Here is a 13323-nt window from a genome sequence, read left to right on the forward strand (position 1 = left end):
TCACAAAATAGTATATATTATTTTAATATTTATACTACCTTTGATGCCGTAGTGGTGCTGCAAGCACAACACACTATCCGTAAATGCAAAGCAAAGCCCTATTCTAAAACTCTTCAGTCCTGCATGCCCTAATGCTAATATCCTCACAGCTCTTTGGGGCCCCAAAGTTTTGAGGCCCCATTCAAAAATTCTCTATTGAGGAAAAGGAGCAGGAGCTTTGGGGATGAAGACAACACTCAGTGTTGTCTTCAGTTGGCATAAAAGGCATAGAGGCAAAGATCCAGCACACTTCAACAGTCCTATCAACTGTGCTGCTGCTCACTGTTTAGCTGCCTCATGCTTTCGGGTGCATGAAAAGAGCATTGCTGCAAAAAGTGTGCCTGTAGATATTGAGCACGTGGCATGCATTTGTGTCATCGAGAGCTTCAATGTAATGGGAACCACACGGAGGATGCCAATGAGGTCAATGATGATGATGAATACCGTATTTACTCGCATAATGATCGCACTTTCTTGTAAAAAAAAAATTGACACAAATTCAGGGGTGCTATCATTACGCGAGTTAAATTTCCCGCAAAAAAATTTTTTTTTTTCATTTTGCATTTGCTGCAGGATGATAACAGGTCAACAAATAGGCGGCTGCCCCTGTATGTAGTGCGGGACACCAAAACAAAGATGGCGGCCGGCAGAACAAGCCGAACGAGATTTTTTTTTTTTCTTCTCACGAGTACAATACGTGCATTGAAACAGTTTCTTTTGTATAAGCAATGAATAATATCGGCAAGTTTGCGGCAATAATGTAGCCATGTCCACTTTGAGGGGACTGAAACATATGGGCGCGCTTAGCAGCCAGTGACATAGGAACACATGGCGAGCATGCTGCGGAAACTGCAGCATTTGTCTTCACTACTATCCCAATACGGCACGTTTTTGCTAAGGGTTGGCGAATATCTTAGCCGTGTTACAAGCGTCGGCGTATGAATAGGGTACACTTTTAACGTATCAGTGTAAACGTGGCTGCTATCGTTGCCGCTCTAGATTTGTTGCGCACCCACGAGTGCAGACGAGAAGAATCGAAAGGCACCTTTTTTGTTGTTGACCACAGCCATTATAAAGCCTACATATAATAAAGGCGAGTTTGGTTGTAGCCTTTATTTTTTTTTGTCATGGAAGTGCGGAAAGTGATGGAAGGAATGAAATGGGGCATCTCCACAAGAATGTTTGGTGCTTGCAGACCGCTTGGTTTGTCTTGAGTCGTTCGCGTAGCATTCAACAGAAAGCGCGATCATTATTAGCTAGACTTGGCATATGACATATCGCTGCAGCAAGTTCGGGGTGCGATCATTACACGGGAAATAAAAAAAGTGAATTACGACAAAATTCAAGGGTGCGATCCTTATGCGAGTAAATACAGTATAGTGTTTTGTAGAGCAAGGGCCAAGTACTATGACCAAAGAGCGCCAGGCGAATGGTAATGAGTGCGAGGCCAATGGTAATGAGTTCAAAGTGGAGCGATAAATTACAAGCAATGGATGTGAAGGAGCTGTAAAGAGGCCTAAAAGACGGTCGCTGTAAAGTGCGTAAGAGCTACATGTAATAAAACTATGACAACGACTATGAAGCGTGCCAAGGACACGAAAGGTACCTAGTTAAAGGGCCCCTCACTAGGCCCCATAGCAAATTTTGGTTATAAGTTGTTATAAGTTGTTACGTGTCCTCTAGGGAGCGTTCTGCCGCAAAAATTTAAAAAATTGGCTCATTAGGAGGAGGTGGAGGAAATAACTTTATCGAGTCCCGAGGAACCCTTCCCAACCCACTCTTGGTTTAGTTGTCAGCACAGGTCGCGGGCCGCACCCACGTTGGGATGGGAAGCCGTGAGCCTCTGCCCTTTCGCGAGTCCTCTGGATGGCCCGGAGCTGGGTCTGGTGGTCGTCACTTCGCAGGGCGTCCACCCAGTCTTCTTTACTGACATGGTGCCGCTTAACACAAGAGCATTGCCAGAGCATGTGCACTAGCAAGCAGTACAATTCGCCACAATCCGGACATTGCGGCTCCTCTGGTGAATAAAGGCTCAGTCTGCCTCTCGAGGGGAACAACCCTGTCTGAAGCATTCTGAATATTGATGACTGGTCCATTGAATTTAGCGTGGGAGAGCAGAAAGGTCCTCCTCGACAGCTAATAGTGCGCTATTTTGTTTAAGGTGAGCAGCAGGTCTCGGTGCTCCTCTCCCTCCCTGCCACTTCGCTCGCCACTATCGCTGCTGTGCGTGCGCAAGTCCTCGCACGCAGCCGTACGCCAGCTCCGTGTTGGGAAAGTCCGGGTGCACGTCAGCCCCCATGTGGGCCAGAAACCATTTGACGATGTGATGACCCGTGGCTCCTTCGTGCCGAGGGCGGCCATTGCTTCCCGTGATATCGAGCCCGAGGCGAATGCTCTAGCCGCCGATCGCAAATCTGTGTACACGTAAGGACGTTCAGGGTCCCTCATTGCCATGGCTATTGCCACCTGTTCGGCCCTTCGGATGTTACCCCCTTGACTAATGTCACGTTAATGATCGTCCCATCCGAGCGTTTCGAAACGGCTGCGTACAGGTCACTGTGCCCGTACTGGGCCGCCAGTCCCGGGCAGGCAGTTGGCGGTCGATTTCAGCAGTGCTCAGGCCCTCGCCTTTCGGCACCCGTCGTTGAATAGCAGGTGGACGTTTCTCGGAAGCGGTTCTACCTTGAAAGTGCCCCTGACCACCGCGCTGAGTGCGACCTTGCGTGTTGTTGCACTCTGCCTCTGCATTTATGCCTGCTTCTTCTAGGATGCGTCTGCTGGCCCTGGTTAACAGCCACACGACCTGTGCCTTGGTCTCTGCTTTGATGACTTCTGCTAGTGAATTGTGGATCCCTAACCGATCAAGCCGCTCTGTACTTGTAGTGATCGAAAGACCTAGCACCCTTTTGATGCTCTTGCGCATCAGTGTCTCTATCTTGGCCGTGTCTCTCCTAGTCCATTTTTGCGCCGAGGCTATGTAATTTACGTGACTCATGAGGAAGCCATGGTAAAGTCTGATGAGATTGCTCTCGCTGAGCCCACCCCTGCAGTTGGTCACCCTGAGGATCAGCCGAAGTATGTTCTCCGTTTTGGACGCGAGTTTCATGACCGTTTGCGTGTTACCGCCTTTAGCCTCAATTAGCAGCCCCAGGATTCTTATAGTGTCCACTCTGGGGATCGGCTGGCCGTCGCTTGTGTATAATTTGATCAGTATTTGATCGATCGGCGTCAAATTCCTCATGCCTTGTTTCGAGGGCCTGTACAGCAACAGTTCTGATTTGCTGGGTGACAGGCGGAGTACCATTTCCTTCAGGTACTCTTCTGCTGTGACCAGCGCCTCTTGAAGAGCCCACTCGACTTCTGCGTCGAACACTCCCGGGCACCACACCGTAATGTCGTCTGCGTACAGGGCGTGATTGACGTTGCTCACTCTCGTCAGCCGGTCCGAGAGCCCTTTCATTGCTAGATTGAATAATAGTGGGGAGAGCACCGCCCTTTGTGGGGTGCCCCTCACGCCCAGCATGTACCAATCGGCATGGCCTGTCCTATTTTGATCGTGGCCTTCCCGTCTCTGAGGAAGGAGCCTATGTAAGAGTGGAATTTCCGGCCCAGCCCCATCACCGAGATCATTTCCATTAGAAATCTGTGTTTGACCATGTTGAACGCTTTCATTAGATCCAGGGCCAGTATGCCCCTGGTGTCTCTGGTCATGCCGTCGATTATATGCTTCATGAGTAGCTGAGAGAAATATTTCAGTGCCACGAACCCATGATTTCAGCAGGCGGGCTCCACTGCCAAGATGCTCTCTCCACTCCCCCAGTCTAGCCTACGAAAGCGAAGTTCCTTCCCTGCGTTTTCCCATACCGGACCTCGAGGATCGCTTGACACATACGCCACAGGCCCCACAATAAAACTGTGCACAATGAAACATGACTAGCGGTATATTTCAGTGATACACAAATACTGAGGCAGAACAAGCGGATCGCAGAGCGTGATCATGTGCTGGAAAACGGTAGAAAATGGCATAGTTTCGGTACCTGTAGCGGAAGTACAGCTCTCTTGCTTCGATGCGAAGTAAAACAAAAAACACGCAGGCATTCAGTTTGCGTGTTGTATTATTTCTCTAAATTTCAATTCGTCAATTCAAGCAACAGATCATACAGATAACAGATGTCGAATAATTCACAAAGTCATGTGTCACCATGAGCGACGTCAGACTGCGGACACGATTACATCACCGTCTGGCTTGGAGCGCGACGGCTGCAAATGAAGAGGGAAACGGCGTTCGGATTGAAATTTCAGATCTTTTCGCAGCGCGTAGCAATGTAATACTTTGCAGACAAGATTGTTATCACGCAATGTATGCTCTGTGCTTGTCAGCTCAATATGGCCAGACCTGGTGAGGGGCCCTTGAAAGAATTTGAATGTGTGAAAATTGGTCACAGGCTAAAAATTCCAAAAAGCACTACTGCCATACCAGAGCCCTTGAGGCACAAGGACCTGAAGGCGTGTGCTATATGTGGACTACTACCGCAGCTGCATCCTCTAGATAGAGGATGCAGCTACGAAAACTATTTGGCTATTAACATGCAAGACCACATCATTCAAGAAACCTAGAACAGCTGTGGGAGTAAAAAGGGGTTCTTTACCAAGAAACAGACCATATGGATGGAGGAGGTATTCAGAGACTTGGATTGGGAAGAATTGGGGATAAAAGTTAATGGAGAATATCTTAGTAACTTGCAATTCGCTGATGATATTGCCTTGCTTAGTAACTCAGGGGACCAATTGCAATGCATGCTCACTGCTCTGGAGAGGTAAGACAGAAGAGTGGGTCTAAAAATTAATCTGCAGAAAACTAAACTACTAATGGTTAAGTCTCTGAAGAGAACAGCTGTTTACGATAGGTAGCGAGGCACTGGAAGTGGTAAGGGAATACATCTACTTAAGGCAGGTAGTGACCACGGATCCGGATCATGAGACTGAAATAACCAGAAGAATAAGAATCGGCTGGGGTGCGTTTGGCAGGCATTCTCAAATCATGAACAGCAGGTTGCCACTATCCTTCAAAAGGAAAGTGTATAACAGCTGTGTGTTACCAGTACTCACATATGGGGCAGAAACCTGGAGGCTTACAAAAAGGGTTCTGCTGAAATTGAGGACGACACAACGAGCTATGGAAAGAAGGACGATGGGTGTAACGTTAAGGGATAAGAAAAGAGCAGATTGGGTGAGGCAACAAACGCGGGTAAACATCTTAGTTGAAATCAAGAAAAAGAAATGGGCATGGGCAGGACATGTAATGAGGAGGGAAGATAACCGATGGTCATTAAGGGTTACGGACTGGATTCCAAGGGAAGGGAAGCGTAGCAGGGGGCGGCAGAAAGTTAGGTGGGCAGATGAGATTAGGAAGTTTGCAGGGATGACATGGCCACAATTAGTACATGACCGGGGCTGTTGGAGAAGTATGGGAGAGGCCTTTGCCCTGCAGTGGGCGTAACCAGGCTGATGATGATGATGATACCATATGGAAAGGAGGCAATAATGGTATGCTAAAGGAAAATGTTTCCTTCTTTCTCTTTCGGCTTTCAGACACTCCACGAGAACATGGAGGACGGTAAGCCTCCCACCTTATCTGCCACAGGTTGGAGGTTCATTGCCATTCAAAAGGAAATTATGAGTACCATACGTGTGTCCTATTCTGAGTCGTAAGAATAGACATTAGTTCGTGTTTTTGTAACAGAGATAGAAACCTAACTTTGGCTTAAGTGGAGTTTATTTGTTTCAATGTCCCACAAGCGTTCCCAGTTGTTGCAAAGCTTCGCTCGCAAGAAAGGCTTGAGATCTGTGGTAGAAATAGATACGGCAGGATTAATAGCTTGCGATGTAATTGATGTAGCCATTTGATCTGCTAGCATTTACCCTCGATGCATCTATGGCCAGGAACCCAGCATATTGTCACATGTCTGAGATTATTAAATATTGCACAACTAAGAGTAAAGCTCAATGAAAGCAGGATTTTTGTGTTTTCTTAGGGATATTAGTGCTTTTACAACACTTTTGGATCGTTAAAGATTTTTTTTTCATTCTCTAGTCTTAATTTCTTCATATGCTTAATCACAGACAGTACCGCATAGGCTTCTAGTTCAATACACCCGATTCAGAGAAAGAGGGACCAAGAGCCGCATAAGACACGCCAGCATGCGACTTTGATGCATTGGTGTCGAATTCAGAACAAGAGTACTTCAATTGAAGTTCTCGGAAATGCACAGAGATTTCAAGCTCAGGAGCGTGCTTTGTGATCTCTACATAGGATAAGTCACATTCTATTACCTGCCACTCCCAGGGCGGTACATGTAATAGCTAAGCTGGAGGCATTAGGCGATGTTCGAGAATTGGGACATCCATTTCTTCGCTAAGTTCGCTCACACGCAGTGAGAAAGGTAGTGTCCAGAGGGTCTATTACAAAAAATTGTAGCATGCATCAAGTCATTAACGACTGTGAAACACAAACGTTTCTTACTAGAGCGCACTTTGAGAAAATAAGTGAAGCTGATGTATGTTCTCTGAAGATGGGGTGACCATTCATCCAACTACATATAGACTTTCGACGGGGCTTGTTCTAAATGCGCCAGTAGCCAGGCGGATACCCAGATGGTGGACAGGGTCTGACATCTTTAGCACGCTCGGGGCGGCACAGTGACATAGAACAGCACCACAGTCCAACAGTGATCAAACTGGGCTCCTGTAAACATTCAATAAACACTTCCTGTCACTACTCCATGTTGTGTGAGATAGGATTTTAAGTAAGTTCACTGTTTTTAGACATTTTGCTTTAAGACATTTTATGTGTGGAATGAAAGTAAGCCTGAAGTCAAATACAACACCTAGAAATTTATGCTCTTTGTTTACAGGTATTTGTTGTCCGCACAGCTCTACAAAAGGATCTGGAACCAGGCCTCTCTTGTAAAGAGAACACAGGAAGTTTTGTGGAGGTTGATTTTAAATCCATTGATGTTTGCCCACTAGGACACCTTGTTTAGGCCCTGCTGTATCTGTGTCTCACACACTAAGGTTGCATGATTTGAAACCTATTTGTATGTCTTCTACGAAGACGAAATAAAAAAATAACCGGTGGTAATGATCTACGAAGCATGTTCATCTTAACGACAAAGAGCGTGCAACTGAGTACGCCACCCTGGGGTACCCCAGTTTCCTGTATGAATGTATGTGACAGTGCATTACCTATTATCACCCGAAATGTACGGCTGTGTAGGTAGCTTTCTATAATGTTTAATATATTGGCGCAGATGCCCAGTGCCGGCAGGTCGCGCAGGATTTCATACCGCCAGGTTGTATCATACGCCTTTTCCATTTCAAGAAACACGGATAAGAATGATTGTTTATGTACGAAAGCATCGAGAATGTTTGCTTCGATGCATACGAGATGGCCCGTTGTAGATTGCCCTTCCCTAAAGCCACATTGAAATGAGTCAAGCATTTTGCTGGACTTCAGGAAATGTATGAGACGGCGATTGATCATTTTCTCAAAAAGCTTACAAAGGCAGCACGTAAGCGCTATAGGGCGGTAGCTGGTCAGTAATGAACTGCCTTTACCGTGCTTCAAAACGGGGATCACAATCGCTTCTTTCCATTTAGATGGGAAATACCCAGCAGCCCAGAGAGTATTGAAAAGTGTGAGCAGCATGATTTGTGTGTCGGAGTGCAGGTGCTTAAGCACATCGTACACGATTCTATTGGAGCCCTATATAGAGCTCTGACATGCTCATAAGCAAGCTTTAAGTTTGGCAATGGTAAAAGGACGGCTATAAGGATCGTTTGGGATACATTTCCGATTCAGTGGCTTAAATTCTTCTGTTGCTTTGCATTTCAGAAAGTTCTCCGAATAGTGATTGGAGCTAGACACGCGCTCGAAGTGTTCACCGAGCGTTGGCTTGGTCTTCCCACTTGTTGCCTTCTTTATCAACCAGGGACAACGGATGTATTTGTTGTCCCTTATGTCTCCTTAGCCCATCCCATACTTTAGCCTCTTGAGTATATGAATTTATAGCTGAAAGAAACCTCTGCCAGCTTGCCCTCTTTGCCTGTCACGTCCTTCTTCCCTGGAATTTAACCTCTTTAAGTTGCATTAGATTTTCGGCTGTAGGACATTCATGTAGTTTCCCTCAAACTTTATTTTGTCTCTTCCGTGCCTCTCTACAATCATCATTCCACCAGGGGACCCGTTTTTTTAATGGGGTGCCACTTGTTTGAGGGATGAACTTTTCTGCTGCATCAATGATAAAAGTGGTAAAATATGATACGGCATGGCCTATACTAAAATTACTTATAAAATCTGGTGTTATGTAGGTAGATTCCTAAAAACATTTCCAGTTAGCCTTGGCTAGTTTCCAGCGAGGGACATGCAGAGGGGAGTCATGCTGTGTTGCTAGGTTTCAAGTTAATGGAAAATGATCACTTCTGAATGGATCTTTAATTACACACCGTTCTAAATCAGGAAAGATAGAAGCAGAGCCGATTGACAGGTCCATAGACGAGTATGAATTATGATGTGGATTATAATATGTCAGTTCTTATTGAAGAGGCATGCACAGGAGGTTAAAAGGAAATGTTCAATAAGTCAACCTCTGGCATCGCATCGCGAGTCTCCCCACATCGTGTTACGAGCGTTAAAATCTCCCACAAGTATGCAAAGCTCGGGAAGCTGGTCAATGAGGTTATAAAAGCATTTTTTCGAGATGATGTTTTGGGGCTACACTGCAGTCCACTTATAACGATACCACATGTAACGATATATCGGTTATAACGATGGGTCAACATGAGAGTGTCATTTTATGCATTAGGTCTACGGGGAAAAAAAATTTATAAAGATAGGTTATTCAGCGCATATCGGATATGACGATCAAAACCTTGCCATCTGGATGGCATTTTCCATGCCAAATAATCGTAACATTTGCGTTGCTTAGTTCCCTGAAACGAACGATGTCGAGACGAGGCGATGTTTACCTCCGTAAGTTCGTATCTGCCGCCATTACCGCGCAGGGCGTCCCGCCCCGCCCGCGCACCACAGAGTACCTCAGTAGGTTCAGCGCGCCATGAGATGGCGCTAGCTGCTTCATCCGCATCGGCCACAGTCGCTCCGAAAGAGAGAAAGAAAAAAAAAGCGACAAGCAAAGCGGCGCGACGGCGCTCGTCCCACACTCAGTCTCTTTCTCTCGCGATAGCAGGCTGACGCCACCGAAGCAGTGTGCAACCAACGGTACAACCCAGTGGCCCAGTTCGAAGATGGCGCCGACAAAGCGCAAAGCTGTGTTGCTTGACACGAAGATGGATATTTTGCAGGACTCTCGATGCAGCTTCAAGGCGAGCGCCCTTGTGAAGAAGTATGAGCCCGCCCAGTTAACGATATCAGCCATCTTGAAAACCGGGAGCACCACGATTGTGAAGGCAGGAGCTATCAGCGGCCATGCCGATCAGGAGAAAAGGGTTAGAGACCCTTTGTACGCCGATGTTGAAGATACGCTTTACCAGTGGTTCATCACAACCTGCGCGCATAATGTGCCTAGTAGTGGGCCAATACTTGCCATCAAAGCGAAAAACTTCGCTTTTCTTTTGGGACGCCCAAATTTTGAGCCTGGGAGAGGCTGGATTCAGCGCTTTAAAGAGCGGCACAGAATCGTTTACAAAAACGTGGTAGGCAAAGGCAAACACACAGGCAAACACACACACAGGCAAAGCAGCAGTGGCTGCAGACAAAGCTGCCTGGCGTGCTGGAGCGCTACGCAGAGAAGGACATATATAATTGCGACGAAGCTGCTGTTTTTTTCAAATGTTGCCATCGATGACTCACGCTCTTAAAGGAGATCGATGCCCCGGCGGGAAGCACTCGAAACTTAGGGTGACCGTGTTGCTGTGCGTTAGCATGGACAGGAGCCATCGTCTCAAGCCTTTCATGATTTGGCTATCAAAGAAGCCAACGTGCTTTAAGAATCGGCACATCCCGGTCCGCTATCGCAGCAATAAGAATGCGTGGATGACACGCGACCTGTTCAAAGAATGGCTGCTCGAGTTCAACGGTATAATTGAAGGCCAAGGAAGAAAAGTAGTGTTGCTACTTGACAACTGTAGCGCACACAGCGTTAGCCTGAAGCTAACATCTGTCGAATTGATGTTTCTGCCTTCGAATACTATGGCAGGCCTACAGCCATTGGACGCCGGCGTGATCGCCAGCTTTAAAAGTCCTGTATCGGCGGCACATGCTGGAGTGGCTAATTTTAGTCATTCACCGCGCAGCTCCTGGCACGGCGGGTCATGCAGACGGGCTCCCTGACCTGATGATCATCCTTTTGAAAGCCGTGCGGTTCGTTTATGGTGCATGGTATGACGTAAAGCAGTCAACCATATACAACTGCTTCAAAAAGGCGGGCTTTGTGCGTCAGGACGAACTTCCCCAACCCACTGAGACCACGACAGTGGAAGCTGCTGACACAACCGAGCTCTGGGAGCTCGTTCCTACGGTGACACAGGTGGTGCGTCGATGGAGGAGTTTTTGACTGCAGACAGTGCTGCCTCGTTCTGCGATGAGGTCACCGACGAGGCGATCTCTGAAGATGTGCTGTCTCAACAAATGGCAAAGTTGTGCGACGGTGGCGACGGCAGCAGCGACAGTGACAAGATTGACAGTGGCTCCTTGACCCACCTCGATGTCCACGCAAAGTGTACTGTCTTCGATCGACTCCTCAATTGATTTTATGCATGCTAAAGGATTGCCGCCAGTGTTCGCGCAGCAGCTGGAATCCATGCACACCACGGTTGTGAAGCTGAAGCTGCCGCAAAAGCAAGTGCAGATTTCCGACTATTTCGGCGCGCTTAAACCTTGACATGGTCATTGGCGCTAGAAATAAAGTGTTTTTCACAGCCTACTTTTTGCATCATTTATTCTTTAGAGCAAGTAGCGAATTCGAGTTCGGAGCTGCAAAGATATGTTCCGCAATTTTTTTTTTTTTTTATAACTGCAGTTCAGATATAACGATCATCTGTTATAACGACCATATTTTTCGTCTTTCTCGGTATGGTAACAGACAGTTAAGGGAATCCAGATACAACTATTTATTGTGGGCGAACTTGTGCCCTGGGGGTAAATAAAAAGCACTGCCGCGTTCTAAACGGGAGATCAGGAAGGCCTTCTCTGTCGAGCATCGCTTCACCTCGTCTTCTTGTAGACGTTGACAACGGCCACCTGCGATGGGAGTGCGTGCGGCAAAAACACGTGCCATTATTTCGTCTTTTCCTCCAATACGCCGTTGTCTTGAGGGGGCACACAAACCTGGGCGCGTTGTTTAAATGTTTCTGCCTTGTATCAATATCGTTATAAGTGGACTGCACTGTATAAATGGAACATAGAGTGACCAATTTATTAAAAAGAATATGCTGAACTAACGCTGCCTCAAGGGGCGTCTGAAGGGTGACGTGTCGGTAAGCTACAGATTTATTGGCTACTATGGCTACAGTGCTGGGGACGTTAGCCTCGACCTGGTCTTTTCGGAAGATGCTGTATTATGAAGAAAATTTGTGTTCGTAGGTTACAGATGTGTCTCCTGAACACACAGCAACTTTGGATTGTGTTTGTGTAGCAGTTCTGTGATGTTGTTGAGGTTATGAATGAGTCCTCTAACATTCCACTGTATTTGTTTCTCCATGATGATCAATATGTTTTGTTCTGTGTGTTTTAAGAGACGGAGATTAGCTCACGGGCCCTTTCCAGGTGCTGTGACGCGAGTTTTGTCTTTTTTGGAGCGATCAAGAGAGGCTCGCCGCTCCTTAGGCGCTGGTGGCGCCGTCTGGCTGGTTGTGTCTATTGCCTCTTGCGAGGCGCTGGACATGTGCTCTTGTGATCGCTGTGTCTAACGTGAAGACCTCGTCTCGGTAGACGAGACCTTTGAGACCACCGGCCCAGAGTCTATGGTAAAGTGACAGGTAATTAAGCAAAAGCTTCTACAGCGGTAGAAACTGCTGCAGCACGTATTGCTGAGAAGACAATCGAAACTACATGAACTGAAGTTAGCAGAATGTGGATAAAAACTGGTGTTTATACATCTGTTGTCATATTTGTTGCTGTAAACATATCAATGACAAAACAAAATAACTGCAGCGATATTCTCTCTATATATGCAAAACTCATGTACGTGAACGCAAAGGCTACAGATCACGCAACTAAACTATGGTCACTGTTGGGAAAAGTGCATTTGCCACCTAAGCATGTTTGTGGCTGGCTGTCAAAGAGCAGCCAACATTAACCCATAGCAGAACTGGTCAGACATGACGCTTAACGCTAGCAGCCTTTTATTACTTTATTAGTTTGATTACTTGATTACCATATTCATTCGAAGATAAGGAGAGGTTTCTTCCTAGAATCCTTAGCCTCAAAGTCATCCTCATCTTATATGTGAGGTTGATAGATTCAGTTAGTGTTTTATTATGGCAGAAGTAGCAGCACATTTCCGGCGATCCAGACTTCCAGAATGAACGACAGCGCAAATTGTACTAACTTGACAGCGGAGGCAGTCTATTTTTGCATGTATAACCCACACTGAGAATTTCGAAAATTCAACAGTAAAGGCGGAGTGCAGTTAATATGTAAATTTTGCCTTATTGTGTAGCTTCATAGCATTGCGGCGCATACTGCTCTAAAGGCATAGATCATTGGAGTTCTCACCAATCCCAATTTTAAGATTTCCTAGGAAACCCTACCCTTTCCCCAACTCCGCGTGTTGAAGCTCCCTTTCGTCATTTTGCATTTTGGCAGTGTTAGTATGCCGAGCCTCTGCCTCAAATTGCAGCGGAGGCCCTTGTTCCCTATCTGACACAGCCGCACATGACAGCCATGAAAGGGCAACGCGTCAGCACGAGGTTGCCCATGTTGCCATGCATTCTACTAAGCGGCCCACTGTTCTTGGGCAGAATGTGCAGCGGATACCTTGAGGGCAAGTCGACCCTGGTCATGTGATCAGCAGCCACTGTGCTGCCTATTAACGCGGATTCCATTCCTGCTGGAGTGTGCCATTGCCTGGACATTTCACTGACATTGTCCATCCCATGATTTTGCCCCTGTAAGCAAACACTTAAAGTGTTCATCACCGGACTTGAGTTTGCAAACAGACACACGCAATGCACAGAGGACGTGCAGCCAGTTGCACCTGCAAAGTACGAAACTGCTGCATGGCAAAAAAACAGGCAATTTTGTAACAAAAGCCAGTGTACCTT

General features: G+C 46.7%; 1 protein-coding gene and 1 pseudogene across 5 annotated transcripts in view; one reads left to right on the top strand and one right to left on the bottom strand.

Moving 5' to 3' along the window:
- The window catches only part of Unc-115a (Uncoordinated 115a), a 513253-nt gene that overhangs the window by 394896 nt on the left and 105034 nt on the right, over positions 1-13323 (bottom strand). The gene's annotated exons all lie outside the window — the stretch shown is intronic.
- Positions 9346-10940, top strand: LOC139054962 (tigger transposable element-derived protein 4-like; annotated as a pseudogene).

The sequence above is a fragment of the Dermacentor albipictus genome, chromosome 1 (genome assembly GCF_038994185.2).
Source record: "Dermacentor albipictus isolate Rhodes 1998 colony chromosome 1, USDA_Dalb.pri_finalv2, whole genome shotgun sequence".
Classification (NCBI taxonomy): Eukaryota; Metazoa; Arthropoda; class Arachnida; order Ixodida; family Ixodidae; genus Dermacentor; species Dermacentor albipictus.